Here is a 6,644-nt window from a genome sequence, read left to right on the forward strand (position 1 = left end):
CTTGGTCTCTGTATCATTAGCCACTCCTCAAAGTTCAACTTTGATAGCTTCTTCCTGTTTGTTTCCTTTCTCTGTACTTAACTGTTTTTTTTCTCTCACTTGTTATTGGAGTGATAATTATCGTTCAGTCCCCAGCTTTCTTTCATTAAATTTTTTGCTTTAAGAATCTAATTTTATTCTAAGGAAAGACGAGAGGAAAGGAAATCCCTAATTTGTCTGTTTTCATCTTTTCCCACTCTATTTTTTCTCACAGCAACCAAAGTAATTCATTTAAACTGCACATATACTTATGCTGACCTTCTCAAAATATTTATATATTTTTCACTATGCTGACTTCCTTATTTAGTTGCGCTCTCACAGAATACTATACTTCTTTTAAGTAGAATGTAAGAAGGTTTAAATCAAGAAGATTTGGCCAACTATGTGTTTAATAGTTCTCTTCCCTACTGAACAAAGAGTTACATAAAAAATAGTCTAAGCAAGTTAACAATGAGACAATCATTGATTCCAAAGGTTAAAAAGAAGAGGTCATTGTAACACCTTGCATGGCACAAATCATTAAAAATGTTACACAGACACAATAAAGCATTTCAGGCAATTTGCTGAATAATTTAAATCCTATTTAAATCTTAACAGTGTTTTGAAGCATTCACTCAACTATAAGCTTGAGCAGGCTAGGGTTTATTCTCTTGTACATTATAGGTCATAGGTTGAGAATAGGGACTAGGTCATAGGTTGAGAATAGGGACTCAATGAATATTAGTTGGAAAAAAAAAAAATGAATAAGCTAGATAATGTACTACTATTGGGGTTACCCCAACAAAGGCAGGGGCAAACTCCAAAAGTTAATTTGAATTGGATGTTGAGACTAATGATACCAAACATACCAAGAGGGAATGAATGGACATCTTGTTTACATAATAAGTCTTTCTGAGGAGAGAAGGTTGGAAATAGGTTGAGGGAGGCAGATCGAGGGGGTTGGGCCTTACAGTGGCTGCAGGGAGAAACAAGGAGAAAGGTTCAGGTGCAGAGGCAGGGTGTTTGTGAAGTGTGAACTTAACACCTGTGCCAAAGAAGAGCGCTCCCTGGCTTTCTTGTTAGTTTACCAACTTGCAGAAGAAGGGGGAGAAGGGGCTTGAAAGCTGCCAGAATGCTTATTACAAAATGGAGTCAGACTCCTTACTGAATAACTTTTCTAATACTCTGTCACTGTAATGTAGGCAAATATTTTCCTTACATTAAAAGAAAAAAGAAATGCTTAGTTGTGGTGAGGTAGATTAATTTGACTATAGTTACACTGTGAATAGGTAGGTTTGCAGGTATTGATTGATCCAGGTTATATAACTCTAAAGCTCATAGATTTTTAAAAAAGATTTTATTTATTTATTTGGCCAGGAGAGACACAGCAAGAGAGGGAACACAAGGGAGGGGGGTGAGAGGGAGAAACAGGCTTCCGCTGAGCAGGGAGCCCTATGGGGGGCTTGATGCGGGGCTCAATCCCAGGACCCTGGGATTATGACCTGAGCAGAAGGCAGATGCTTAACGACTGAGCCATCTAGGCACCCCTGAAGCTCATAGATTTTAACAACAGTGCTATGCTGATAAGCAATTGAGATGGCATTATATTACTCTTCACATTAAGTTAAATATAACCATTTTACATTTCAGAGAATTTTGCAGAATGGAAGCAAATGAAGATGGTGACAAGAGAACACTAGGATAAATGGAGAAGATATAAATTAAAATTGCAAATTAATCTCACAAGGAAAAGTGTTGCAGAAGACAGTGTTTTCTGGTTAAGAAAGCAATTTTTACTTGAAAGAGAAAATAGGGTTTCTCTTTAATTCAATGTATAAAACACACACATTTGCTAGTTTCCTATTTGAAACCCTTCAAAATACCACAAAGCAGTATTGAAAGATATATCCACAAAATCAAAGATTACAAAACAGTATATAAAACAGCAAAAATTTTGGAATCTGGAAAGGATATCTAACTTAGTACATCATGGACAATTGAAACAACCTGCAGAGAGAAATCACCAAGCAAGCAAATTCTCCCTGCAGAGCCTCCATGAGCTTAGGAATGTGAAGCATCAGGTTTCTTTCAGGTGGTTTTCTGGGTTGGGGTGACAAAACAGGAGGAATGGCACAAAATCTGACTAGGGATTTGTTTGACTCACCTCACCCCTTCTCCAAATTTATTTGCCTAAAGGGCAATTAAGAACTCACAGAGATTAGAATAAAAAGATAAAGAACTTCTGGTTTCTGTTTCCATATGTAAGGAGTTTAGAATCCACCACTTCATATTAATAAGTAAAAAGCCAAAGAGACGGAAAAATCAACAACTCTTTTTAAATCCATGAGAGGGGAAGACATAGGGCAAACTACCTCCCCCTGAACAGAGAGGGCTAGGCAAACAGGGAGTCTTGGCTTACCTTAGCAGAGACCCAAAGACAGAAAACACCATAGGCACCAGTGCAAAGGCAGGAAAATCTGAACTGTAACTGATGAACTGAGAGTTAAAAGTTCTAAGAAGACCCAGTCACAGGGGGGCTCCACAATATTGTGAACTTTATTTCCACGATCTTGATCAGTTTCCCACATTAAAAATCTGAGAAAGAAGGAAAACAATATAGGTCAGAAACTCAGGTCTAAATAAATAAAGAAAAAGCATCAAAGAAGGAAAAAGTGAAGGTAAGATAAAAACTTTTATTTTTCTTATTATTAATCAATCTGACAGATAACAGTTTGTTGTTCAAAATAATAATACCAACAATTTAATTGATTATGTACACTGAGTGTGTGTGTGTATATATATATGTATATATATGCTTATGTATGCTTATATATAAGTGAAATTAATGACAGCAATGATAAAGGGATAAAGGGGAGAAATAAAGATTATTTGGTTTTTATTAAGTAGTCACACTACTCATAAAATGGTATAGTGTTATTTGAAAGTAGACTTAGATTAGTTATAAATGTTTTCTATGAGAAACTCATGTTAAAGGTCTTAATAAAGACCTTGCCGGGCGCCTGGGTGGCTCAGTTGGTTGGGCGACTGCCTTCGGCTCGGGTCATGATCCTGGAGTCCCGGGATCGAGTCCCGCATCGGGCTCCCTGCTCAGCGGGGGGTCTGCTTCTCCCTCTGCCCTCTTCCCTCTCGTGCTCTCTGTCTCTCATTCTCTCTGTCTCAAATAAATAAATAAAATCTTTAAAAAAAAAAAAAAGACCTTGTCAAATAAAATGTACAGATGGCAAATAAGCACACACACACAAATGCTAGATATCCTGAGTCATCGGGAAAATGCAAATTAAAATAATGAGACACCACTACTCACCTATTAAAATAGCCAAAATACAGAACACTGCCAACTCCAAATGTTGGCAAAAATATGGAGCAACAGTGGGGCGCCTGGGTGGCTCAGATGGTTAAGCGTCTGCCTTCTCTCGGGTCATGATCCCAGGGTCCTGGGATTAAGCCCCGCATCGGGCTCCTGGCTCAGTGGGGAGCCTGCTTCTCCTTCTCCCTCTGCCTCTCCCCCTGCCCATGCTCTCCCTCTCTCTGCATCTCTGTGTCTCAAATGAATAAATTAAAAAAATCTTTAAAAAAAAGAATATGGAGCAACAGGAATTCTCATTCATTGCTGGAGGAAATGCAAAATGATACAACCCCTTTGAAGACACTTGTTGGTTTCTTACAAAGTTAAACATATTATACAGTCTAGAAGTAACCTTCCTTGGTATTTACCCACCGGAGTCAAAAACCGTGTCCACACAAATCCCTGCACACTACTGCTTATGGCAGCTTTATTCATAATTGCCAAAACCTGGGAGCAACCAAAATGTCCTTCAGCAAGTGAATGAATAAATAAACTGTGGTACTTGCAGACAATGCAATATTATTCAGGTTTAAAAATAAATTAACTATCAAATCATAAAATGGCATGAAAGAAATTTAAGTGCATATTACTATGTAAAAGAAGCCAAATAAGCTACATATAATATGATTCCAACTTATATGATATTCTGGAAAAGGGAAAGCTATGGAGATTCTAAAAAGTTCAGTGGTTACCAGGGATGGTGGTGAAGATAAATAGATAGGTATTACACAAATGTTCCCTAGGACAGTGAAAGTTCTCTGTATGCTATTATAATGACTGATGGATTCATTTCATACATTTGTCCCAACTCAAAGAATGTACACACCCACAGTGAACCCTAAGGTAAACTATGAACTTTGGTTAATTATCATATTTCAATGTAGGTTTATCCTTTTTTTTTTTTTAAGTATATCATTCTGATTGATGTACTATCTCCAATTGACATTGATAATAAAGGAAGCTATGCATTTTTGGAGGCAGAAAAGGAAATTTGTATCTCTCTCATTTTGTTGTACACCTAAAACTGCTTTAATAAATAAAATATTTTGAGAAAAAAAAGATTTAAAAAGGCAACAGAAAGGTAAAGAAAAGAAAACCATAACATTATTCTCATGATGTACGTTTGAATAATCTGAATTCTACAAAGGGAGAATACAATAGGAGATTAAAAATGGAAAGAAAATTAAATTCCTCTGGACTCCTCATCAAAGTCCATGGCATGCGTCATTTTTAGTCGTAATCCACTCATGATATATTGGAGCACTTTTGGTGTGGCAAAAAGAGGTGGAGAAAGGGAACTAATCTACAGTCTTGAAATTCAGTCTGTTTTTTTGTGGGTTTAATCTTTGGGCTGAGACCTTCACCAATGTTTCTCCAGTGGTATAGCCTTTTTTTTTTTTTTTTCTTCTAAAGCCTTATTCCCTTCTCTCGTTTCAGTGTTCTCAATATGTTTTTTGATCCTAAACCATTGTTTACTATGTCCTCCCTCTCCCCTCAACCTTAGGTGACACAGGAGGACTGAAGGGGGTTGGGGCAGGAGGAACTCCCCTTTCCCCAGCTTGTTAGTTTTCTGGCAAATTACCTTTTATTGGAAAATAGGTCTTTTTTATAGAGAATGTTCTGGGTTTATTTCATAATGATTATTTTCCCTCCCCCTTGCTGGATTCAATAAAAAAATCTTCCTTAGATCTTCTCCAAGAACCTGGTGGGTTTTCTGGAGGTAAAGCCACAAAAGGTTAGAGGTCTTCTCAAACTATAACATCCCAGGAATTTTTTGCTCTCCGGTTGTCCCCACTCAGCCCCCAGTAATTCATCAAAATGAGCACCTAATTGTTTCTAATGGTTTATGCCCCCAGGAGATTCTTTTCCAGGTCAACATATCTCAACTGTGTCTCTGAATGTGACTGTCTTTTCAGATTTCAGGGTAGAGGTTTCTTCTCCAACTTTAATTCTCTGATGAGTCCAAGAAAAGTCATGATTTCGGTTTGTCCATTTTTTGTGTGTAGGTGTTGTAAGATTGGGATATTGGCTTCTGTTAAAAAATAAACTGAGCGGCAATCAATTTTCAAGAATTTATTTAAGTTTATATTCATTTGAATTGGGTAGCTCCAAGCCTAAAATGGATAGAAGCATTCCACTGACAGGAGGTAGGGGAGAGGCTTTTACAGAGAGTATATGGGAGCAAAGCAAGGACTTTATTTGGTTGGTTTTTCTTAAGTTTCATTTTCTCATCTTCAAGTGCATTGACTCTGGCTTAGGTGTTAATTTGCTACATAGACTACTTTGTTTAATTACTTTAACACAGCATTTTAAGCGTCAAAGATGAAACCAGAAGTCTCTATATTGTTATTCAAAAAATTTAATTGAGCTTTATTAAATAATATTTATATTTTTATTTAGGAAAATACTAAAAATTTTAAGTAGACATTTTGTTAATTGTTCTTATGAAGTATAGTGGATATTTATGCTTTATTCTCATACACTATACCTATTTATGTAATACAATAACTAAAAAGTTAATGTGCAAATGTAAATGCCTCTACTATTTTATTATCATCATTTCCTTGTCAAGATTTATTGCCATAAAAATATAAACTAGAAAGAGGGAAAGGATTCTTTGAATCCAATAGGATGCCTACATGAATGGATAATGCAAGGACTGTTCTTTTTTTCTTAAAATGAATGGAATGCACATTAAATGCACATGTAATTTTGGCCAAATTTAAATCAGAACAGAATAATACCATTTAAAACATTTTCATTTAATTCATAAAATGTGAAGACAATCTAAAGAGCTGGAGAGCAAAGTAAATCTAAATAATGAAGAGCACTTATTCCCTGAACACTGAACATACTGTATTACAGCAAGAAAGTCCAATTTTTTTTTTTAAAGATTTTATTTTTTTATTTGACAGAGAGAGACACAGCGAGAGAGGGAACACAAGCAGGGGGAGTGGGAGAGGGAGAAGCAGGCTTCCTGCTGAGCAGGGAGCCTGATGCGGGGCTTGATCTCAGGACCCTGAGATCATGACCTGAGTCGAAGGCAGATGCTTAACAACTGAGCCATCCAGTCGCCCCTGCTACTAAATAACTAGTGATACTATCTGAAATAATAAATTGTCAAGAAAATTCATCTTCCCATTTTCAAATTAAGGATCAAGGGAAATGCAGTTAAATCAAAGCATTTCTTTCATTTGTTTAAACATTCATAATAGACCACAGATGGTTTAAAAATATCAGATCATTTACAAGTGTTCTA

Source organism: Leptonychotes weddellii, chromosome 2, assembly GCF_054177405.1.
Source record: "Leptonychotes weddellii isolate Sample4059 chromosome 2, ASM5417740v2, whole genome shotgun sequence".
Taxonomy (NCBI): domain Eukaryota; kingdom Metazoa; phylum Chordata; class Mammalia; order Carnivora; family Phocidae; genus Leptonychotes; species Leptonychotes weddellii.